Raw genomic sequence first — 26297 nt, forward strand, 5'->3', positions numbered from 1 at the left:
ACACACGCATACAACTATGACAATCCAGAAATAGCTCACCAACACAGGAGTTCAGATAGAATGGTTTAAAAAACGAGTATATTTTAAACATATTGAAAAATAGTTAGATTATAAGGAAACTATGAACAGTGTTAGAGAAAGACATATCAGAATAAATACATGCAAAATCGATGCCTAAATTGGCCTTGAACTTACTTGGATCACTATTTAATCAGAAGCCTAATGCTATCCATCCAATTCCGCTGTCTCTGGAGAGGAAAATGTCACACACTCCCATGAGCAGTCCAAAGAATCAAATTTACATTCCCAGAAGCAGCTGTTTAAGTGTTCAGTCCCGTAGAGGACAGCTCCTGAGTGGCTTAGCACACAGGCCCGGAAAGCGCACAGCTAAGTAAAATCTACAATCATATATTTAGATTTTGAGCAAAATATACACCTTGAGCAGCAAGGCAGGAAATTGCTGTATCCATTTTAGAGTAAAGAATGTTGAGGTGTTCATTTTTACAAGATTATGTACCCACAGTGTTTTGAAGGGATATGCTTTATATGACAGTACACCCTTGCCTTATGTAAATCCGCTATCGCGCTAGATACTTTTGGTAGAACAAAGGATACATTTTTTCAATATAATAAAGTCAATTTAGGCATAGTTTCTTTAGGAACTCTTTTTATATATATATATATTTTATTGATATTTTACAGAGAGAAAGGGAGAGAGATAGAGAGTTAGAAACATCGATCAGCTGCCTCCTGCACATCCCCCACTGGGGATATGCCCGCAACCAAGGCACATGCCCTTGACCGGAATCGAACCTGGGACCTCTCAGTCCGCAGGCCGACGCTCTATCCACTGAGCCAAACCGGTTTCGGCAGGAACTCTTTTTTTGTGAGAGACCACATAGGGTTTGGAATCAGACAGACATAAATGAATTCTGATTTTATAATCACTGAGGATTTATATAACTACTTCTTCTTACTTTCTTAATCAAAAAGTGGAGAAAACAAAATAAGAGGGTGATGATAAGAATGAAATGAGGTGAGTTTTGTGCAATACTTGACAGGGGCCTGACTACTAGGCACTTAACTATGTTTCCCTTCCAACTGGGCTCCTGCCCTTCTCCCTTCTCCACATTATTTCCTGCAGATTATATAGCATAGCAGCACGAGACATACACTCGACCTATTTTCTTGTCCTGTCTCTGCATTAGCTGGAATGTCGGCTCTGTGAGGAGGGTGACAAGGGGGACACTTATTGTTTAGTTTACTGCTAAATCCCTAAAGCACAGAACAGGCTCAAGCTGGTTGAATGAATGACCTCACACAACAATGATCTTAACCATAACAATATTTCAAAGGGGTGAGAATATCCAGAAATCCAGGGTTATTATGCTGCTTTGTTCCTACTATAAATATGCCATTGTTTGATTGGGATAGAACATTAGATGTGAAAGTGAATGGACCTGAGTTTGAACTTGGCATCCATCACCTCCTAACTGCTTTGCCTCTCTTAGTCACAATGAAAATATCTCCTTTAGAATTTTTGTAAAGACTGAGAGTGATGATATGAAGGACTCTGTGCAGTATCTGACATAAAGTACTTGTTTCATAAATGATTGCTATGGTGATCATTGACTATTAAGCACATTTTTATTTTAGAGAATTTATCAAATTATTATATACAACTAAGAAATATTGAAAATTATAGAAAGATATAAAATAAGAAGTTTTTTCAACCCCTAATTCTATTCCTCAGAAGTAAAACATTTTAGATATGTTCTCTCCACCCCAGTAATTTTATTAATTTTAACATTATATATATATGTATATGGGATAACTTATATACTGAATCATACTTTCTGCAACTTGTCTATTCTCATATTATGTGCCTTGGAGATACCCTATCATGAAGAAACTCTTTTATAAAATTAAAAGATAGTTCACAAAAATAATATAGTGTTTTAATGATCAGTCTCCTATTTAATAGACATTTTTAATTGCTTCTAAATCTTGATCTTATAAAAAACAATGCTGAAAATTCATGTACATATAGTTTTGTTTAAGACTGTAAACTGCAGAAAGTATAATTTCTAAGTAAAAAATGTGAACTTTATTTTGATAAGGAAAGTTTCACTAAATTTCTGCTCATACATGTACACAATGTATGAGATTGCCTATCTTCACACATCACTCACACTGGTTTATTCAGAACTTTAAGTTTGTTAACAAGTTTATTTTTTAAAATATATTTCTTTATTGATTTCAAAGAGGAAGGGAGGAGAAACATCAATGATGAGATAGACTCATTGATCGGCTGCCTCCTGCATACCCCCTACTGGGGATCGAGCCCACAAACCAGGACCCTTGGCTGGAATCGAACCCAGGACCCTTCAATCCACAGGCTGATGCTCTATCCACTGAGCCAAGCCGGCTAGGAGTAACAAGTTTTTTTTTATTGGTAAATATTTTAGTGAAGTTTAACCTATTTTCTTAAGTATGTTAGCTATTTATATTTTAAAATATTTGTGATAATGTCCTTATTTATTCTTTTGCATGGGTATTTTTGTCCTTATTAATAGTAAGGAAATAGTCTTCTAACATTTGACAATTTAAAAAATGTTAAAAATTTTTTAACTTCATTATTTTTCACATTTCACAGTTCTTTTTTATTTTTTATTCTCATTTCTTATTTTTATTTTATTGTCTAGAGTTTTACATATGTCTCCTTTTTCCCCAGTTGACCCCCTCTCCCATCCCTTCCCAGCCTGGGCAAGCCCCCACCGCCCCAGTGTCTGTGTCCATTAGTTATGTTAACTTCATTTTTATTGTATTTTTACTTTTATTTATTATTTGTATGAAAACTTTGTAATGTTGGCCTTCCTTGGCCTTCACCAAACTATTATATTTTTAAATTACCAAATTTTTTCATTTTTATGCCCTTAACTTTCATAGTATTTTTTTAAGTATTGAATCATGCTTTGAAAGTTTTTTTCTACTTCAACAATATAAGCAGAATAAAGAAAATTTACTCTAGCATTTGTAAGGTTCTTAAAAATCCTTTATAACATACTTTTAGATAAGCTGACTCATGGAATTTAACACGTGAAGTAAAAAGGGAAGACTAAAGTTGGGTAAGATAAATATTGCAACATATTCAAGAAGCAGATGACAGTTGAATTATACGAGTCCTAGAAGAGGGATCACATGGCCCACGTGCTGATCACAGCTTTATTAACAATAATAGAATTGTGAACTGGGCAACACATAGTAATCATATTGCTGATTTCCCTTCTTGTCAAACAGTATAAAACTATAAAGCCTACCTACACTCGAGTTGAAGATCAAATCAGATGGTACATTTACATATGTACTACTATTGTAATACTTTAAACAATAAAAAGAAAAATATATCAATAATACATTGAAAAATGTAACGCTGTATGTAGGATCTATGTAGTAAAGATTCTTAAATGATTAATTAATTGTTTTACAATTCGGCAAATGAAAAGAATGTTAGTATAATATATGTTATAATTGTAGATTTTATAAATAATCAAAGACATGGATTATGATGGTGATTCAATAACAGAGTTTACATATATTGGGGGCTTGCTATCTGCTAACTCTTAAACTAAGTAGTTCGCATGTGTTAGGTTACCTCATTGACCTATCATATCATCTTACCAGGTTTTTTAGACAGCTAGCTGAGGTCACCCTTTAAAACATGCCAAACAAGGATTAATACCCACATAGCCTGAGATCCTATACACTTTTCTGAGAAAAAAAAGAAAAGATAAATAAGCTCTTGGCTAATACCTAATTTTACATATTCTTTTCAACACATTTATACAAATTGAATAATAATCTATAATAATAAAAGCGTAATATGCTATTTAGACCAGATGACCTTCCAGACAACCTTCCGGATGAAGCCACGGCTGTGAGGACCGAGACAGAGGCAGCTGCCCGTGGCTGCGAGGACCGAGCCCCTTGCACTTACTTCATGCATTGGGCCTCTAGTTTAAAATAATTGTGTGATATTTGATATTGTATTAAGAGGAAAATGTATCTAAACACAATAAACAAGGAATGAACAGTGATTATATTCTGTAAGTGGCAATTAACAGAATTATTTTGAGATTAAAACAAGATCTATTCTAAAGACATGTAAACTACCTCAAAATATTAGTTACCAGTGTAAAACTCTTAAGGTAAAATTTGTTTTAGCACTTTAATTCTTGGGTATAATTAATCATGGAGATATATATACACACATACATATTTATGCACATGTATAATATACCTGTTACATATGTGTGTATGTGTGTGTGTGTATATATATATTTGTATATATGAACATACATCTATTTTTTCATTTTCTGCCATGTTCATTTATAAAAACACCAGTGACATGTCCTACTTGCTTAGTCTGGTGAAGAGGGGATTTACATGTAGAAATAAAAATGAATAAATATATATGAACATAATTTAATAAGAGAATGTTAAATGCACAAGACTCAATGGTATAATGTAATGCCAGTGAAAGCTTGAGAGTCTAATATGGAGGGTTTTAATATCACCTTTAAAATAATATTTCAAAACATTATTAAAGATAATATGAAGAATTTCAGAGTAAAGTTTAGATTTAAACCATATACTCTAATGAACTGAAACAGGGATGAAAGCAAACATACTGCATTAAAAATATAAAATAAACTTACCCATATGTTTAAAAGAAGCCCTGGTAAGAGGTGTGTGTAAAAGAGAAATTAAAGAGAGAGCACCTCTGTGGATAGTTCTCATGTGGTAGGGTCAGATCAATAGGCAAATTTCATAGGCCATCTAAATATGTCAATAGAGCCAATCTTTACTTGAAATGGTTGCACAGCTGACTTAACTTTCTAAGGAGAGGGGGGAAAGTCAACATTTAAATGATACTGAGAAACATAAGGAAATGTTATAATAAACATAGTTCTCAGTAAATTTCATATTTCTTTGGTAGATGGAAAATTATTGGGAAAGGGGAAACAAATATTCAGGTAAAAGAATAACTAGGCCTCAAAAAGAGTGGTGAAATAATAGGAAAAAAGTCAATAACAAAAGCTAGCTTTTAGTTAATGAATGCCAAATAAAAAAAAGTTTAGAAAAAAATTATGCAATCAATATTTACAGAGCAGAAATATAGAAAGCTCATTGAATTGAGGTAAAACAAATTTTAATGTTGATAAATGTAATCTAGGTTAGAAATAATCCCTAAAGTGGGATTTTAAAAATGAAATAAAGAAAATATTTTTAAGAATAGATAGAGAAATCAGTTTACATTTGCATTGGTTCATAGCTTGATCAAAATGATTTGCTTTAAGATGCTAAAATAATATCAAGTATTTGTTATTCTGTTTAAGCAACATTTAAAAAGTTAAAGAGCATGATCAACTATAAAAACATAAAAAATTATATAAAGAAATCAGATAGGTAATGAGACAAAGTGATTTTGTTCCATTTAATGAAAACACATACCACACCAGCAAGTCTGTCTTGGAAAATTTAATTATATTAACATTTATGCCACCTGACAGTCTGTTATTTTAAATTTAAAGATACCCAACACTTGAGCATCAGATTTCTGAAAGCGTTAAACACACGTACATCTACACACACACACACACACACACACACACACAACACACTTTTTAAGGACTTGGAAGCATACCTAATTACATTTCTTTTTATTTTTTAAAATGTATTTTTATTGATTTCAGAGAGGAAAGGAGAGGGAGAGAGACAAAGAAACATCAATGATGAGAGAGAACCATTGATCGGCTGCCTCCTACACACCCACACTGGGAATCAAACCCTGACCTCCTGGTTCATAGGCCGACACTCAACCACTGAGCCATGCCAGTCAGGCTGAACAAAAAGCTTCTAAGAACCACACTGTATAACAATTCTTTATTTTAAAAATCACTACACAGGAAATAATCCATTTTAGATCTCTCTCTCTCTCTCTCTCTCTCTCTCTCTCTCTCTCTCTCTCTCTCGTTTTGGAATGGAGAAATTTGATCCTTCTCCCTTACACTTGGACGAACCATGTGGCACAAACCCTGCTGTATTTGAGTGCCACAGCAGCTTCTGCTAGGAATTTTAAAGAACTATAAAGCAGTCTATCAAAACCTCTAGAGAAATCAAACCATCATTTTCCAAGTTGATTCTCAGTGGGATCTTGGAAAAACCAGGGGTGTCTGTCTCCCAAAAGACCAGCGGGCTTGTTTTAGAGGCTACTTCTCAGATTAACCCCTTGTAAGAACTTGAAATATATTCCTAAGATTTTCAAGAAGCAAATGTTTCTCTGAAATGTCATGGCTCATTTAAATTCTTTTTTACATTCTAGGAATTATAGAATTTAGAATTCAGACAGAATAAATAGTGGCAGACTACTACTCTATAAGGTATAAGACAGATATCATATAAATTCAGAATAATTTTAAAATATCAAAACCCTGCACATGTCCTGCATGTGTGTCTGTGATAGCTGGTTATCTGCTTAAATGAGTGCCATGAACATTTTTTAGTGGCAGAGTAAAACCCTCCCTTTGCAATCTCCACACTTAAGTTTGGAGAAATAGGTAAGTTTGACCTATTAAACTTCATTTTAGCCCTGACACTGGTATCTGCATTAAAGTTTGCTTAGCATTATGGAGCATAGGAACTGGACTTGATAAAGGAATTTACCTTGTGGTTACGTAGAATTAAATAATCCATCCTTCTAACTCTACTAGTTAGATTTAGGTGGCATCAATTCTGTCTTTATGCAAGTGTTTGTTATGTTCCTTGTTCTACAACAAACACCAAAGGACTCAAAACATGTTTACTGTGACCATCCCCTTTCATACATTTGAATGTCACTCTTCTCTTTTGTTCGACGGTCTGATTTAAATAAACAATAGGTATGGAATCTGAATTGCTATGGAATGTCACCCTTCAACTCCTCTGCTATTCCTGCTAGTTTTACACTGCTCAATCAGTGCATCTAACCTGCTAGGGCACAACTGTTCCCTTGGATTTGAGGCTCGAGGTCTCTCAGTTGTGGTATTTAGGTAAACCGACTATCCTACTCCACAATGCTTCCAGTTTATGGGCAAAGATACAAGTGTTAACTGAGATGCTCTGTTGTCTGAGTATGTTTCTGTGTATTTGTAAAACTCCTTTTGTTAACAACACAGTGCTTTCCTGTTCATAGTGAATACGCTGAGAATATTATTGTTTTCCCAAGCTGCATATATACAAGGCTTGGAGCAGCATCCTCCATGTATTCCAAGGACTGAAAACAGTTTCTGGACATTATCCAAGCTTGTTGCTAGGCCTGTTTTTCCTCTCATTTTCTATAACTCCTCAGGGGAAATTGGGTAACCACAGAAGGTTGGAAGACAGAAGGCTACAGTGAGTAAAATCTGGAGGTGAAATAAGTCCACAAAACATGGAAACAACACCATTTTATGCAACTCAAAATTTAAAACCATTAAACATTTTCCATGTTATAAAGAGGCGTGTCCCAAATATTGTTTTTATAAGCTTCAGCATAAACTCTTTTCTCTTTCACAAGCTTCTCTTTTTAAGTTTTCCTTCTGTTCTTCCTTAATTACCTACATTTATCTGTCCTAATTGACTTTTATATGACAACTCATTTTTATCTAATATTCTTTCAAATAGTTTTCGGTATGTAAATTTGGAATTATGTCCAAATTGACTTATTGTAATTTCACTTACAAAAGCACAGCTATCCTTAAATCAGCAGAAATCTTTGATCCTTCACCCCTTTTATGGAGATGCTCACACAACCACAGATTTTATAATATTTCTGTTTTGAAAGGCATCCCACCTCCAATGGCAGTTCAATACACAATCATGGGTTTCCAAATATCACCAAAAAACATTTTAGTCCAAACAAACTTTATTCTGCCACTTATTTTTAACTTTGTATTTACCATTGTGTGCAGTAGAAAATATTTAAATTTTCCAACCTATGAAACTAAAAATTGACGATTAAGTTAAATTTATGCTATTCACTAAATTTTTTTCTGGCTTATCAGCCATGTCAGTTAGATTAGGGGTAAATAATACTGTGGTGATTTCCAAGTCTTTTGGTGCAAATTACTTGAAAAACCTGTTGTTGTTTTTCTACCTTGCATATGACAATCTTCATCCAATCCTAAGTGAATAAAATTGAAACTGTGTTTTGAAAAAAATTCCAATACATAAGTGTTAAGATGTGTTTTGGGAAATTGGTTTCAATTTTTAGTTGAGGATGAAACATAATAAATAAATCTGACTAAATTCAGCTATTTCAGTGGACTGAATCATAGTCCTTAAGAGATACTTCCATTTCCCAGAAAGAAAAAAAGGTAACATTTCTCTAAGAACTTAACATCCTTTAGTGCATGCTGTGTAGAGAGCAGCCGTCTGGGTTCCAGACCATGAATGGCTGACTTTGCTTTCAGAGATGCTCTTTAATATTGAGCTCAGAAGGAAAGATTCAAAAGCTGCCTCCATATTTTGATTTATAAAATATGTATTAACATGGTATTGCCATTAAGGATGCCAATATTCTATTTAATATTTTTCTTTATTTAATTCAATAGCGAGTGTTATAGAACATGCATTTCCCCCCAGGACTCACAAAACCTATGTTCCTTTGGTTCAGTATTGGTGGAAACCAATTTTTCTATTATCATCTCTTTCCCATCCCCATCCTCAACCTGTGCTCATATTGCTGGGAGCCATTTTAGAGCTTCATGGAAAGTCACCCTGGATCAAAGCCAACACCCAAGTTAAGAATGAGAAAAGTGAAGAAGAAAGAGCCAGCAGTTTGATCCAGCTGTGCCTGAAGAGGACTAATTCCGCATTTTTCAATTATATGGGCCCCCCAAGTCCCCATATTGATTCAGCTAGTTTGAGTTGAAAGCACCCAAACTGTTACTCTCAGAACCTATGTGAAACGTTGACCTTAGCTCATATACTTTAAACAAGTAAAACATCTCACCAAAAGTGTTATCATAAAACATTATCTAATGAGTAAGCCTCTAAAACAAAAAAAAGAAAGAAAAAATATCTCTGCAATATGATTTCTACACCGTAGAAGCTGAAGAACCTATACTATAGGTATCACAAGCATAGATTAAAAAGAGACATAGGTATGGTAAATTCTTTGTTAGGAGATAAATTGTTAGAAGAGGAGATAACTTTACTTTTCCAAATTATCTGATACCAATTTAAAAGGACTGGTTATCTTCCAAATGTGCATTTTGAAATATTTGTAGATACCAGGCACGTAATGAAACAAAAAAACAAAGATAATCTGCTTTAAGCAAAATCTGATTCTCCCACATTAGAAAATATTCTTTTGAAGGGTTTTAGTACTTCTTTTATTCCAGACATTTATTGAGTAACTGCAACAAAAATGAATGACAAGCTCCTATAAATAGAATTTCTCAAACATTTTATTTTATTTATTTTTTTAAAACATATTTTATTGATGTTTTACAGAGAGGAAGGGAGAGGGACAGAGAGTTAGAAACATCGATGAGAGAGAAATATCGACCAGCTGCCTCCTGCACACCCCCTACTGGGGATGTGCCCACAACCAAGGTACATGCCCTTGACTGGAATCGAACCTGGGACCCTTCAGTCCGCAGGCTGACGCTCTATCCACTGAGCCAAACCGGTCAGGGCTTTCTCAAAAATTTTAAATGATCTATGTACTGATTGTGTTTATGTGTCCATTGCCAGAAAGAGTCATAATTGATTAAAATAAAGATTTCTAAAATTTATTAGAATAATGCAATCACACACAAAAAAACCCGTTAATGAATATTAAATGTAGATAATTAGTAAGTGGTTACATTGTTTTTGTTTTCCTGCCTATTAAAAGTTCTTTCCAAGTATCTTGAATATACTCTACCATTTAATTTGTTTACATGCCAATCTAATATCTCTTTATAGACTAATATGTGTGATCCCTTGCTGACAGTGAGATTCCTTTGGGTTGTTTAGTGGATTTGCTCTGGACTGCTCATTTATTTTGTTAACAGTGGGCCTTTATCTGACTACCAAATGCACCCGGTGTGGGTGTCAGTGTGGCCTAGTCGTTATTGCCTTAAACAGGGACACTCAGAACAGCTTTTCTGCTCTGATGGCAGTTAATTCAAGAAAAATAGGTTAAAATCTGTCTTGACTCTTGCTTCCATCTATGAGTTGAGTCTTATCATCATTAATCTGGGCATTGCTTAGTTCAATGGACATATTAGAGGATTAAAAATATTGATCAATTGCAGAATTCTGTAGAAATGAATGAAGTGTAAGGAAAAATGAAAAAAAAATATCACCAAATGTATCCTTGTGCCATAAAAAACTCGAGTCAGACTGATTCTTTTATTCCCAGGGGAAACTTTAATATGATGAACTCTTAAATATCAAAACAAAATGCATAAATGCCAACACCCAGGAGAAAAGGACTGTAACTAGCACCTTGTAGCAGTCCTGTCTCAGGAGAGGCTGCTGGCTCTACCTCTGCTGTTGAGTGTGATAAACACAAGCGTTGGAATCAATAGGGAGATAAGGAATACTATGCCAATATATGACGAGGTACAGTTTATATATGGCATGAATATGAAAAAAAAGAAGGTGTCATTAAAATCTGAAAACATGCCTCAAATCAGAAAGGGCAAACAAGCTGAATATGTACTGCAGGGAGCAAATATTCAAACTGAGGATGAGTATATGCCCCTAATGTGTTTCCATTATGACAGAAATGAGCTTTTTAAATAAATTACTTTCTAATATGTTTTTGTGTTGGATTATGTGGTATATTATTTAAGGCATAGATTTTAAAGAGAAATAATGTGGTAACATATTTATTGTATTTATATGTGAATAATGTAAAGTGAAAATATTAAAATATACTAGATATATATGGATAAGTTTATAGATTATTTGTTTAGAAGTATTAATAGAAGTCAAAATTACAGAATCTTCTATTACCACAAAGATTATATATGATGCAAGTCTTACATACTCATGCTTTTAATTTAATGCAAATAATACATATATTTGGGCTTAGAAAATGGGATAGTAACCAGTAGACAATATATTTGAAATAACTATAATTACATTGTGAATTTAAGCTTAATTTGTATGTAGTTTCTATCTATTATAAACTATATAAATGACTATTTTAAAAATTTGGTAAATTGTGATATTATTTAGCTTGTGTAAACAGTAAAAATACTAATATAATAAAAGGGCTGATCTAAATATTCTTACCAGCAAAATACTTGGCACCATGCCAGTGAAGTGAGTTCTGCATTCACTGATAAATTGGGTTGCCATAGCAAGACCATAGTCACTGAGTTTCTAAGCAACCTGAGACTCCACAGACTTCAGATACTTAGGAGTCTACTGATCTTTCACCAGCCTTACGCGAGAAATATGAAAACCTGTGGTATGCCAAATTCAATGGAGGATTTCCTGATTACCCAGTAGATCAGTGACCACCTCCCACAAAGTCTCCCCTATATTGATAGTCATTTAATTTATTAAATAATAATATTCATTCTGGGGAAATTGATTTCTCAAAGAGCTAAGTGGACAAAATTAAGTACAGAAAATGGTCAGTACTTACTTTGTGCTGGCTAAACAAGTATTTACTAAATAAATAAGGGAGATGCAACACATAATCCAATTCTCTAAAAACAAAGTCATTTGCATAATGCTGTCATTCATAAAGTCCTTGCCTTTTAATATAAAAATATATATTGTACGTTTCAATTTTTTTCTAGTAATTACTTATATTTAGGTAACAATTTTAAACCAGTAATTGCTTGTGATCTTGTATTGAACTTTTAATTATAGCTTGTCCAGATGGCTTAAATAACTATACTAACCCCCCCACCCCCATGGCAAACAAAATTGTACATGTGTGAGCTGTAAGCAAGATTATAAATTATTCCTTGAATAATTTCCTGTCTTTGCTTCTGTTAAACATTTTCTTCATTCCCCTAATTTCACACAATATCAACTGAGGCAAATCATTGTTTCCAATGCTCTCTTTTCATTCACAAGGCTCAATTTCCAACTATTTAAGATAATCACAATGAAATAAAGTGGAGGCATATAATATTGCTTGTCCTTATAGAACATTATGTCACAATGCAGGTCAGAATAAAAGATCACTACTAGAAACAGTCATATGTGATCAGTAAAATAATTATGTCTAGAACCTATAAAATGTCACCTAATTCTAGTACCTGATTTTCTATGCCCCCCCCTTATCATTCTGTGTAGCTAGTTATTACCAAGAAAAAAATATCATAGGAATGATTCGCACATTGAAAACTGGCTTTAGCTCATTAACCATTAGTTATTTTTTAACATCGTTTTCTCTATCCTGTTAGCTGTTGCATCAAAGATGCAGGAACATAAGTCAGGTTTACACTGCCTGACAGGAACATAAGTCAGGTTTATGAAGAGTTCTCTGACCTAGCAGTAACATAGAGTAATAAAGCCACCTCTTAGGTCACAATAGCCACCTGTTGACTAGAGCCATTCCAGGAACGCCAGCAGTAGAAACTGCCTGCATCTCTACTGGTTACTGCTGACTATAAGAAAAGGAGGAGGGGGATAGATTCTTTTCTCTGAGATTTGGAAGACAACCACCCCACCTCACAGTCTTAATGTAATAGAGCCCAAAGTTACATAATGACAATTATTATAATTGCATCTTCAGGTAAAAAGTGACCCTCTACAAGTTAATAGTAATCCTTAGTATATTCTTAGAAATAAAATATAGCTGCACATGAATTTGCCCTTTTAGTACGTTTTTCTATTAAGATATACCTGCATTGTTGCATGTATATTAACTAGTATAAGTGCATGTATATTGGAGGGTATGGATCATTCCAAATATTTTGAATATCTTATCACTTACTATTGTAGTTATTACTGACAAGATCATAGTCAAGTTACTACACCTGACCAATTGCATCCATTTTCTTGTATATACAACTTCTTATCTAAAAGCTTAGAACAGGTTGCTCGAATGTCTATAATATCTCATACACTCTATTTCCTGAAAGAAGAGAAAAATGAAACTATAGCTTAAAATGGACAAGAACAAAGCAAAAATCAGATCAAAGTGAGAGATTTTTAGTATTGCAGGCACCAGTAATGAGTCCTACACTGTTAGGCAAGATAAGTTTACAAGGAATACATAGGCATAATTACCGGTTAGAAGTCCGATGCGAAAGTGTAAGGCCACCAATGTTAATGCACTTTCAAAATGCTGGTTGGGAGACAACAGGATTAACACTGATGAATCTGGTTGTGTTTGCCCCACGTGCTGGGCCAAATCACTGCTGTACATCAGTCAGCCCCACCTCCAAGTCGCCAAGAATGGCTGTGGAATTTTGATTGGCACTCCAGTGAGGCAGTGGGATTCCTAAACCAAAGTAAACCCTGCAGCCAGTGTTTGCCAAGCTCTCCAGCTTGAAAATGAGCTGCTCTTCACCCTGGTTCTTTCTTTAAAAAAGCAAGGAAGCAAGAAAGTAGGAAAGAAGAAAGAGAGAGAGAGAGAGAGAGAGAGGTTGGGAAGAAGGAAGGGTGGAAGAAAGGAAGGAAGGAAGGGTTACTCTGTGATGTTTAAAAGAACACAGAAGCAGCTCCCTCTCCAGAGATATCCTACTTATTTTCCCATAGCAACTCCCCTGACTTTTTTACCCTGTGTCTTAGTTATAGGACTTTACAGTCCTCAGAGGAAGCACATAGCAACATGCACATGGGTCTTTGGGATAAAGAACAAAGCCTCAATGAAGATTCTAGTTGTGGAAAGCTGGAGATCAGAGCAACATCAGGAGGGGCTTTGCAAAAAGAACAAGTTAGACTTACAATAGTTACAACATTTTTTTTTTTGCCATGTAAGAGAGCTAAAATACTAATATTTTGTGGATATACTAATATTACGGAACTCACAAGAATAAGAAGCAGCCAAATAAAAATAAGGACATTCTGAAAACAAACCAAGCCATGAGAGTATATGCTAAATTAGACAAAAATACTCTTTCCCATGTCACTTAAGGTGGTACTTCTTTGGGGATTCAAGTTGAGAACACTCATCCCCATACACACACATACTCAATGAAGATTTTATAATGTGGCCACTGTGTGCGCAGAACTCTGCCCAAAAGAGGAAAAAAGTGTGAACTACTGTGAGGTTTTCTGGAATGTACTTCAAATGCTTCCATATAAAATACAATGTGGAAGTATTAAGTACTTTTAGTATACCTTCTCAAAGTGGGCCCCTATCCTAGTTGTGAACATGCATTTGAAACCTGTCTACTTAGAATGTAAATGAAGCCTATAATTTAGCTCTCTTTATCGCCTAACATCTAGAAAATCGCAATAGTAACTGTAACAATGATGTTTTCACTGGTGAGTTAATGGTTTCAAAGATTTATGAATTGGCTATAAATATTACTGGATAACTCCTTGCCCTTACATCACAGGCTACAGCAACCCACCAAGCTCAATTCAAAAATGACCCATTGACTAACTTTTGATTTCAGGGCATTCCTGGTTGCCTGGCTATGACTGGATAGTTAGCTGGGTTGTCAGAATGTTAAGTGTGTGCCTCTGATGAATCCTCCATGCAAGAACGATTGGGACACCTCAAAGCACAGGGAGCTGGGACTTCAAAGAGCATAATGAGCAGGTGGGGTTCCCATTACTACTCAACTGTTTCAGTCAGAAGCCAATTAGAGAAGGCTTTTATTGTACCTGTTTTGGGGAGAATAGCTATACCTCTCCTACTGTTATTTATTGAATGTGGGGCATGGTTACGGTGTTTTGGCCAGGATCAAGCTTCGGACTAATGAAAGGACAGGGTCCTCTCATTGCCAGGTGCAAGTTGTGATAGAGTTCGGGTGCATGTAGTTGAGTGAGGTTGAAACTCACGAGAATGCTGTAAACAACGTGATCACGCCCCTACTTTGCCTCGTGGCATCTGCTATAAAATAAAGACACGGCTTGTGGGCGCTGGCACTGTCTCCTCATCAGGGAGCAGCGTCCCACCGAGACCCAGCTTTCATTCTCTTGTCTGTCTTTTCTCAATCCTTTCACCCCCCCACTCAGGATCACCCTTGGCTGAGCTGGCATGGCACATAAGGCGCCTTGGGGCTGAGTATGCCATGGCTGTGCCGGCTCCCCACAATTGAAAGCTACCAATATTTACTAAAAGAACCCAATAATAGTATGTGCCCAAATTGACATGGATAGTTTAGCAACACATACTTTCAAGGAACTTGCATACTAGAGATTCAACTCACCCACAGAGGACAATTCCACATGAAGATTCTAGGCAGAAAACCACAAAGTCTCTTGGGCTCAAAGGACATCCACATTTATTCAGATAAAAATAGCTGTGACTGAGTTCAAAGACCTTTCACCCACTTCTATGTACGATACGTTTTTTTTTTCCTTGTTCATGACCTTTATATTGCAGAAATGGAAGGAATCTTAGGAATCAGCAAGTCCTGATCATTGAACAGATGAGGTTTTAGAGATCTAGATAGCTGGAAATTCTTGTTTTGCCTTAAAGGTTATGAGGGATGAGGGCAATGCTATGAGCCAGATCTCTCTTGCCTGAAGCTCAGATGGGGTTCATTCAAAGATAACCTAGGAACTCAGTGAACTAAGTTTGTTTTTATCTATAGTAGAATTACTATAGCTTTACATTTGTGATGCCTAAAAAGAATTTCTAAAAAACAACAAATTTTGGTTATAGTTCTGGGGAAAAAAATGAAGAAAAACAAATAAACTCTTCCAGAATACGACTCTTTTTTTCTCCTTATGGTTCTATTTTTTTCCATTTATATCCTTTTTCGCAGATTTTTGCCAAGGTTCTGGACTGATATTTGTTAAAATATTGCTTTATTTTTGTGTGCATATCATTTTTCTTCTTTTTTATTCTTTAGTAATGTTAGTCAAGTTAATAGGTCCTGGATAATTGGAATAATTTACACCTCTTTTTGATTCCCATTAACTATACCCTGTTACTGGTGTAAAGTTAATTTTTTTAAAACTATTCTGATTACAGTGCTCTTTTAACTTTTCTAATTTTGTTTTATTTTAAATATTTTTGAAGTAGAAGAGGGCATAGAGGGATAAATGGTAATGAGGAAAAGAAAAAAGGAATAATAAGTAATTTTTAAAAAATTATTTAATTTAAATTATATATAAAAATATAATAGTTCTATTTGATTAAAATATTATGTTTCTTCCCTTCATATAAGGCAACTTGAAAAGTTCTAGGAAAGGATAAGGGAGAGGACAAATATTTCTTAACATAATGACATAGATCAGGTGTCATACTGAAATTCTTCCATGTGTCATTATTTAAGTTACCAAAAAACCAACTATAATAAGGTATTGCTAGCCACATTTCTATAGAGGATATAAATGACAGGGAAAATTAGGTAAATGATAAGATTTCCAGAGTTAGTATGAAGTAGGTGACCTTGAATTTATGCATCCAGGCGACAAGTAATATCAAAGATTAGTCATAAGACATAAGGATACATGATTAAGTACAAGCATTTTCTCCCCTGAACCTAAATCCTTATCTTTCGTCAATATAACTCTCTCAGCACCTGCATTTTTTTGCTGTGTTGTTTTAGAATTATTTTCATTACTTTTTACACAGATTACAGTTAAAACAACACATTTACTCATACAATTATTTAATAAGCTATTCCTCATGAGTACTGAATATTTCTAGGCCCAGAGATGTGAAAATAAATAAAATAAAACCCCAACTTCATGGAGTGATAGTTTATATAGACATGTAGAAAAATCATTTTAAAATAGTAGAATAGATGGTCTAATGGAAGGTTTGTGGTATAGCAGAAGACCTACAGAGGGGGGAGGTTTTAGAGGGAGAAATGACAAGCTTCATAGAGGAATGAACCAATATTCCAGCTCCTTCGTCTCCTTTGTCAAGCATAAGTTTGAGATTAATGTCCATGTATTGACCAATACAGAGAAGGGGTGCTGGCAGAGGACATTGCTCCGTATTTAGAAAGATGGCAATTTCTACCAGAAGCCAGTGATTTCAAGGAAGAAAGACAAACAGTTGTTGCAGCAATGTCAAATAAGTTGAGAGAAAATTCATCACAAATTATCTGAGTGCCTGCTATGTTCAGGAAGTGTTAAAGGGAGAGGGAAAGAAGTTTTGCTTCAGAATTTAATAGCAATTGATATCAAATTGCCAAAAGTTGTAACCTTGCTTATATAAAGAGGCACAAGGAACAACTAAAGCTTTTGCTTTACAGTGTGAAAATTACACATAAGGCTGAAAAAAAGAAGAAAAACATGCTGGGTAAATTTTACAAGTATCTCTGTTTTGTTACTTGGTACTTTTATAGATAAAGAAAGGCTCATTTAAATTTAGAAAATGAGGGAAATATACTGACTATTATAAAAATATTTTTTTATTTGAAAGTAATGAAGATTCTTCTTATGGATAAAGCATATCATCCTACTGTGAATGTTAGGGCTTAGAGAAAGCAAACATTCACATTCAGGCCTAAGAAAACAAGAAACCTGAGGTTGTATAAATACTAATTCACAATAAGGTAAAAGCCTAAGTAATGCATTTTTATTTAAATAAATTAAATGTAGGGAAAATTTATTTCCATTTGAAAGTCCAGAGGAAAAATTTTTTGAATAAGAATTTCTTTGTCCTCCTATCATTCACCATAAAACGTTCCTAAATGTGGATAAGCTATACTGTAGCACTATGTCATGGAAGTTGGCTTTTAAGAAGTACTGATTTCCCCCTAATCTCCTTTATTCCCCTCACTTTAAAAGTCTTTTGACAATCCCAGGTCACTTGTTTTAAAACCTACCCTACAGGTGCCACCTAAGCATAATGATCTCTAGTCACATTCATTTCCAAGTTTACTAACCTTAGCAGACGCAGAGACAACGAGAGGACAGCAGACTGTGTGTGTCAGCCTCGCTCTGGCTTCTGTCAGAGAGTCTGTCCCAGAGGCTCTCCCTCTTCCCTATTGCTCAACTGTATTAGGTAATAAGAACAAGAGTCCTGCTCTCCTCTGTCAGATAGGTAACTCCTAAAGTTCCTGGGGGCAGGACTGACTCCTCTTGCCTGAATTTCACTGAGCTTCAACACTGAAACCCACAAAGAAATGTTCAGATATACAGACAACCTCCCAGAATGAGACAACTGGGCAAATCATGATTGAAAGCTAATTGTACACACCACCGAAAATGGTCTTGTGATGCTTCCTCATTTAGGCTAAGTGAGTATTTTTAAAATTCATTGTGCTTATTTCCTTTATTCTGTCTGATCCAGCATATTTCACAAATCTATTGAAGGTCAGGGGACATAGTCTTGTTGTGTGTTGACTAACCTTTAAAATAGTCACATCACTTTTGTTTTTCCTTGTAATATCACTTTGTATTTAATTTGTGAAATAATAATCTTATCAGAAGCACATATTTTTTTAGTTTTTTTTTTAAAGTATATTTTATTGATTTTTTACAGAGAGGAAGGGAGAGAAATAGAGAGTTAGAAACATCGATGAGAGAGAAACATCGATCAGCTGCCTCCTGCACACCTCCTACTGGGCATGTGCCCGCAACCCAGGTACATGCCCTTGACCGGAATCGAACCTGGGACCCTTCAGTCCACAGGCCAACACTCTCTCCACAGAGCCAAACCGGTTAGGGCTGAAGCACATGTTTTGAAAAGCCCACATTGTGCCATGTTATGCTACTGGCTAACACTGAGGGCACTTACCACACAGGCCAGACATCATTCTGAGAACTTTATGTGGTTTATTTAAATTAATCTTCATGACAGCCATTTGAGGTAAGTATTATTGTTTTCCTAACATTACAAATGGCAAAAGCAACAAAATACTGAGAGCCAAAAGAACTGAGAGGGTAAGTAAATTGTTCAGGGTCAGACCTCAGCTATGGTTCAATCAACTGTGAAGTTTTTGTCTGCAAGCGACAGAATACGCCAGTAAAAGTATCTTAATATATGGAGTAACATATGTGTACTTGCCAAGTAATAGATATTAAGAAATATTTATTAGCTTCTAAAATGCTAGCTCTTCTCCAAAGCAGTCATTTTAAAATATTGGGCTGACATACCATCATGATAACACTATTATTTGCTCAGTTGCATATGTGTGTGTATGTATATGTAACAAACTCAAAATAAAGACCAAAGAAATGCCACAGGTTCTCCTACCACCCAGAAGGGTATTTTCTTTAACAAGAGAAAATGTTACATGTTAAGGCTTCAAAAGCAAATCAAAGTTCAAAAATAAAAAGCAAGCACAAGTTTTCATCATTCCTGGAAACATAATTGTCTATCCTGACAAAGGGAATGTGAAATACAACATTAACTAATCTAGAACAACTTGGAGAGAACTAGCACAGTTGGACACTAGGGATGGCTGAACATCACTAAAAAGGAAGTGAGTCTCACAGTTACAAACTCAGAAATGCAGATAAGAAATTCTATTTTTCTAAATTGCATTTTTACCTCAAACCTCTATAGTGTCCGATCCAGCATATTTCACAAATTCATTGAAAGAAATGTCCATTTTTTGTGTGTTTCTCAGTCATTTCAGATTAAAATTCAATTATATTTTTTTAAACAGGTGTTGTAGTCAGAGAGGATATAAGAATAGTGAGCATACCCTCTCTAAACTCAGACTATGCCTTGCCCTTGTCCTGGCCATGCTCACTTCACAGGTGAGGGCTTACTTTTTCTCAGCTTACTTTGACAACCTTCTGGGGCCTTAAGCACAGTGTTAGGGTCCAAGGGGCTCCACGGATCTGCTTCTAAAAGCTGTCAATGCACCACACAGAGCCCATGATACTCCACTGCCCTGCTGCCATGATTGATGGCATGTTTTCTGGAGCTTATTCTCTCTGAGTGACACCTCTGCTCTGAGATCCCCACACTTGCCTCTGGATGAATGAAACTACTGCAGGGCAGATGACAGTTCTTTCTGGGATTCATTTGCATTTAAGCTCCTGTGTTCCCATTCCTATCCAACCTTAATTTATTTTGGGGTTGTGTTGGGAATAACTGTTTTGTGTTCATCATAAGTGCTTTCCAAATCTTTATTAACCTGAATAATAACATAATGTCAGTTTTTTTTCCTGTGTTTTTTTTTCTTCTCTCTAATGAAGTCCTTCCTCTAGTTGAAGCTTCACTTTTTGTAGTCCAAAGAATGGAAAGGGTGGGAGGGACAAAGCCACATGGATTGATACCTTATACTATTATTTTATCATATTACAAAAACTATAAATTATGGGAAACAAACACATGACAGAAGTTTCACTCAGAGATCCATGGGGACTGAAATCTTAAGAATATGTTCACAGAAATCTTAGATACTTAATCTTCCCTAGGTTAGTTGAATATAAATGAGTAAAAGAAAGTAGGATTCATAGCAAATAAAATTAGGTAATCACATAAAGCATTCATCACGGTAATTGGTATGGTTGAAAAAAAAAGGCATGTGAACAACCTAAGCCTGGTTTGACATGAAGGTTCAGATCTATAAGTATAGGGAAGTATCTAAACCTGGTTACAGGAGTCTGAAATGACTGTGCATAATCTGGCCAAACACATTGAAGAAGGAAATGATGAGATAATTTGAAGGTTTAAAATCATGACCAAGACCTCTGGTTAAACATGGAAGACTGAATACATTTTGCACCTGAAATCTCATTGAAATTAAAGTAATAGAATTTATAAAAACTTGGAACACATGTTCAGGCCAAAGGTTTAAGTGAGACAGGACAGAAAACAAGCCAATATTCAGAAAGCAAATGGACTTATGATAATTGCTCAGCAGACACTAAAGTGTCAGATTCTAAACATATAAGTCTAGAGCAGAAAGACGACGAGAAGTAAAAATGAACCTTCTATATAATCTGAGATAGGGCCATGAACTAACAGTGTGGGGTCTAACTTGGTTGAATACCTTTAGAAGACCTAAGCCTTAGATCGTCTCCCTCTATACTCTACACAGCCTGCCTGCTCCTTCCTCACCCGTCAAAAGGTAGTGTGTTGGAGGCCGAGTGGGGGGATGAGGTAGATCCATGCTAAAAAACGTTTACCCAAAAATGTACCTACAGATACCCTTTCCACTACCACTTCCAGAACTCTAGCAAGCAAGAGATTCCAGTATTCCTTTATGGGGGAACTGACTAGAGCAAGAGAAAAGATTTGCTGATACTCCCTTTTTTCATGGATGTAGGGTAGTGAGAGAGGATAGTGAAATGGTCATGACCTTATCTGGTCATTCTAGAGCAGTAACATTCAATAGAGGTAAAACATGAGCCTCATGTTATATAGACTTTTGAAATGTACAATAGCCATGTTAAAAAAATAAATACACCTGATATTACATTTTCCTTAGCCCAGTATCATAAAGACTATCATTTCAATCAATATAAAATTACTAGTGAGATATTTTACTTTCTTTTGGTGCAAAGTCTTAGAAGTCTGGTTTTTTGTTTACTCTTATTGCACATCTCAATTTGGACTTACTTCATTTCAAATTCTCAATAGCCACCTGTGACCAGTGGCTAACACATTGGGCAATGCAGCTTTAGAATGAGATTGTATTCATTGGCCACAATTTATACATAAGTGAACAATTAGCAAATATTTCAGCAACACCTCTGACGACATGAAGAAAAAAATTAAAAACAAATAAGCAAACAATAAGAGCGAATATAAGAAAAGGGGATAGAAACACTAAATATTTTTGTGACTAATGTTTCAGCCAACCAAGAGAAGATATTACAGCATGAAAGTAGGAAAACAGAAAACCATGAAATAATTTAAAACATTTAAACAAAAAGGCTTGTAGGAATAACATCGTCAGGAGAAGAGCTGGGCCACCTGAGCAGTAGCATTACAGTTCAGGGGAGCCTTTAGTTTAGAACAACACGAGGCTAGTAGTTGCAACAGCTGCATGATGGGATTTTGACAGAAAAAAGAATAATAATCAGAACAAAATGGGGAAATAAGAATAGAGTTCATACCCTAGACCGTTTGGCTCAGTGGATAGAGCATCAGCCCAAGATGCCACCCAGCTACAGCTCAATAGATTAAAAGGGCCACAGACCATGGCCTACCTGCCAGTCTTTAGAATAAACAGAAAACCTTAAAAGTCTTTGATGGGCTTGTGCGTAATGTCTCATACAAATCAGAAAACAAACAAAAAACCCACAAACAAACTACTTTGATAGCAACATTGGGAATTTAGAAATCAAATGAGCCATCTCTTCAAAAATCTGAGGGAAAATGATTTTCAACTATTATTCTATGTGCAAACAAAATTTTAAGAATGAGGATAAAGACATTTTAATATTAATATAAATCCCAAATTTTACTTCTATTTCACCCTTTCTTTGGACTCTCAAGGAGCTCTCAGAATATAAACTTCATTAAAACAAGGAAGTAAGCCAAGATATTATATAATAGCTCAGAGAATAGAGGAATAGTTGATCTGATAAGTAAAAGGGAATTTCCAGGAAGAAGGTGAAAGGAAGTTTCAGGGTAACAAACATGTCACGGACCTAGGAAACAAACCACTTATTATTAGATCAGGAGGACGAGGACTTAAGGAAGCAATTATCATCACCAGGGAAAAATAAGTTATTCCAAAGAAAAAGCACTCATTATATACTTCATGGCTCTGCTGTTCAGAAACTTTATAACAATAATGTAAGTGGTCCATAATATTTTTTTTTTAAAAAAGGAATTACATTGATTGAGTTGGGAGAAGTTGTGAAGATGGTAGGTGGAATGGGTGAAGTGGTATTGCTTGTGGAGCTACAAAAGCTGGATACTTTCTTACACAGGAGGAAATAATAGGCTAACATGTAAAACAAAACAAATTTTACAAATCAAGGAATAGCAGTATAAATATGTTATCTAGAAATAATTCAGAGTATTTTCTCCTGGAAAAAGACATGAGAATGGGAGAAGGTAGGCAAAATAAAGCAACTGTCTTTTAATGTCCTTTAAACTTTAAGATACTATTTGATTTTTCAATGACAAACATTAATTTGATATTCAAATACATTTTTAAGCAAGATTATATTTGTATTGAGTTGTGCTCAATAACTGCTTACCAACCCTTTACTATTTTTTTTATCTTGTTACTTTGCACTTAGTTTTGCTGAAGTGAACCTTCTTTATTTTCTAAAGCATTTCCCTGAAAACCTATCTTATCAGGATATTATTTTCTACTTTACTGAAAAGATTGAGGCCATCCACTATATAATCTCAAAATCTCTACCAAAAAAAAAAAAAATTTGCTCATTCAGTTACTATAATCCCTCACCTGGAATCCTCAGCTCTTATGAAGGTCTTTTCATACATGGATAGCTGTTCAAATTAATGTCTTTGGGAGGGAATGGGTACTAGAAATTTTTGGAACTGCTATTTCACTGACATAATTCCTGTGTAGTCAAAAATTTTATTGAAGTCTTTATAAACAGTTGCTGTGTCTCTCCATTTAGTTTTCTGTACATCAGAAAATCAACATACACCCATTTACATCTTTGTTGGTATAACCAGTTGCTTACCAGCTCTCAGTCACCTCCACTGTAAAGTCTAGAATACATAGCTCTGTTAAAATTATCTTCATTAATATTTTTAAAAACGTACTTGGGAAACTTTAGTGTAGTAGCATAAACAAAAGAAAGGAGAATGAGTCGTAGATTCAGATAGTAGATGATCAAGTAAACTTCAATTGGAAATACTTTATAGATCATCTGGTACAACTTCCCATTTTAGCTAAAAAGCAGAGATGACATTATAATTTACTTTCTCAATGTCACAGATAGTAAGAGAACAGGGATCAAGCTCATGTTTCCTGATTCTGAAATTTGAGAGGGATATTAAAAATCACTCGGTCTAAATGATTTATCAGATGAGAAGACAGTTCCAAATTGTTCACTTACAGCCTGGCTCTGTGGAAACAAAAGGTGCCGCAGACTAAACCTGACAAGCTTAGGGGAAGCCTGGAGAGTGTGCCTTCCAAACCCAGAGACCAGTCACCACACAAGGTGGTCTGGATATAAAAATTGCTAATTAAAAGTGAGTCATGGTGGGTAGTCAAGTCTTAGGCCTGCCCCTTCCTTGACAAAGGTCAATCTTTCCCTTTGAAATTTTATTTTGTCTTTGTGCATCTAAGATAACATACCTCAGAAATGTCAGAGTAATCTTTTCCAGAGCAAAAGACCACATTGTTACCTTGTTGCCGGTATAGTATCTGTATGTGCTATAAATGTTCATTATTAACTATCTCCTGCACCCACCAATGTAAGGGAAGTGTCTCTCCATTTAGTTTTTTATCCAGTCTCAGAGATTTCTTCACTTTGCTTTCTCTGAGCTTCCTAATCACCCACCAGTTGACCATGGCTCCTCTTTTAATTCTAATGTATAAAGCAAGCTGCAAAACTGCCATTCTTTTGAGAAATAGCTCAACCCTTTGAGTTTTGCTTCCCAGCAACTATCATCAGTTTGGCTCAAACAAACTCTTATAAGACTTTTTCTCAGGCTGGTCATTCTGTTGTCAACACTTTTTAAAATATTAACCATAGATAATTTTTGCACCCATTTTATAGATGGGAAAACTGAGACATAGAGAAGTTAATAATTTATTCAGCAACAGCATGGATGGAACTGGAGAGCATTGTGCTAAGTGAAATAAACCAGTCAATGAAGGAAGAATACCACATGATCTCACTCATTCATGGATAATAAAGACCATTACAAACTTTTGAACAATAATAGATACAGAGGCAGAGCTGCCTCAAACTGATTGTCAAACTGCAGTGGGGCCCTGACCGGTTTGGTTCAGTGGATAGAGCGTCGGCCTGCAGACTCAAGGGTCCCAGGTTCGATTCCAGTCAGGGGCATGTACCTTGGTTGCAGGCACATACCCAGTGGGGAGTGTGCAGGAGGCAGCTGATCAATGTTTCTCTCTCATCGATGTTTCTAGCTCTCTGTCCCTCTCCCTTCCTCTCTGTAAAAAAATAAATAAAATATATTTAAAAAAAAAAAAAAAACTGCAGTGGGAAGGCCAGGGAGGGTTGAGGGGCAGGAGGGAGGGGGGTAAGAGATCAACCGAAGAACTTGTATGCATGCATATAAGCATAACTAATGGACATAAGACACTGGGGGGTAAGAGAGGGCAGGAGATTGTCAAGGGCGGGGGGGGGGGGGGGGAAGGGACACTTATGTAATACCCTTTGTAATACTTTTAGCAAAAAAAAAATAAAAAAATAATAATTTATTCAGGGTCACAAAACTAATATGTAGTACTTGAATTCAGATCTATCCAATGCCATATAGCCTATAATTTTCATACTTGGGAACTGCTATAAGGGAAAACTCTAAGAGTTTTCATGAAGTTTCCTCCTTAAGTTTTGGGGGGGGGGGGGGAGGGGCGGGGCTGGAGAGACATTATAAAGAGTAGAAGTAAAGACAATTCCAAGCTTTGGGCTAAATGGGAGAAAAGGTATTTGGCAACTCATTCTTTTAAACATTTAATAACCGTTGACTATATCCAGACTTTGAGCTTGGCACTAGGATACAAAGATGAATAAAATATTGTCTTTAAAAGTTGTGGTTTTGTTGAGAGAAGATAGACCATAAAATAATGCAGGGCTTCAATGGATAAATAGATACTATCTAATCAAACAAGAGGAGGCAAGGTCAGTACAGCAAAAAGAACAGCATGCATAAATGCAGAGGCAGGGAGAAATAATACTAGTACATTTGCAAAAATCGCAAAAATTGTTTTTAGGGAAGTAGCAAAGAGTAAGAAAAAATGGCCAGAGACCAGATTTTGAAGCCTCTTGCATGATATTATAAGGAGCTTAAATTTATTCTGCAAGCACAACAGAATCATTGAGTAATTAAGTAGGGGAAGTAACAGGATAAGGGTTTTATTAAATATGACCTTTAGTAAAAGGTCATATTAAGAGCAGTAAATTAAGATGAGAGTCTACATGGAAGACTAATAAAATAATACTGGAAAGACATAAGGTTATAAATTAAAATTTGCATTTTGCCTAATGAAGAGAAGGTGGGCTTATTCTAGACAGAGTTTGATTAGTACTTGCAGTTTAAGGTGGCAGCTATGGCCCAGAGGGCTGTGAAATTGAGAAGCAAGCCCTAA

General features: G+C 35.4%; 1 protein-coding gene across 3 annotated transcripts in view; it reads right to left on the reverse strand.

Moving 5' to 3' along the window:
• Positions 1–18103, reverse strand: part of CD36 (CD36 molecule (CD36 blood group)) — a 58645-nt gene extending 40542 nt beyond the window's left edge. The window contains exon 1 of one of the 3 annotated variants that reach the window (XM_070424548.1): positions 18009–18103. The gene's annotated coding sequence lies outside the window, so the exon portion shown is untranslated. Of the gene's footprint in view, positions 1–195; positions 287–13272; positions 13378–18008 lie in introns of those variants that run through there. The other 2 variants (XM_070424547.1, XM_070424549.1) reach the window with 2 other exon arrangements.
• Positions 18104–26297: the final 8194 nt, after the last annotated feature.

The sequence above is a fragment of the Myotis yumanensis genome, unplaced genomic scaffold (genome assembly GCF_028538775.1).
Source record: "Myotis yumanensis isolate MYYU_CA2020_CCGP unplaced genomic scaffold, mMyoYum1.0.hap1 SCAF_9, whole genome shotgun sequence".
NCBI classification, from domain to species: Eukaryota; Metazoa; Chordata; class Mammalia; order Chiroptera; family Vespertilionidae; genus Myotis; species Myotis yumanensis.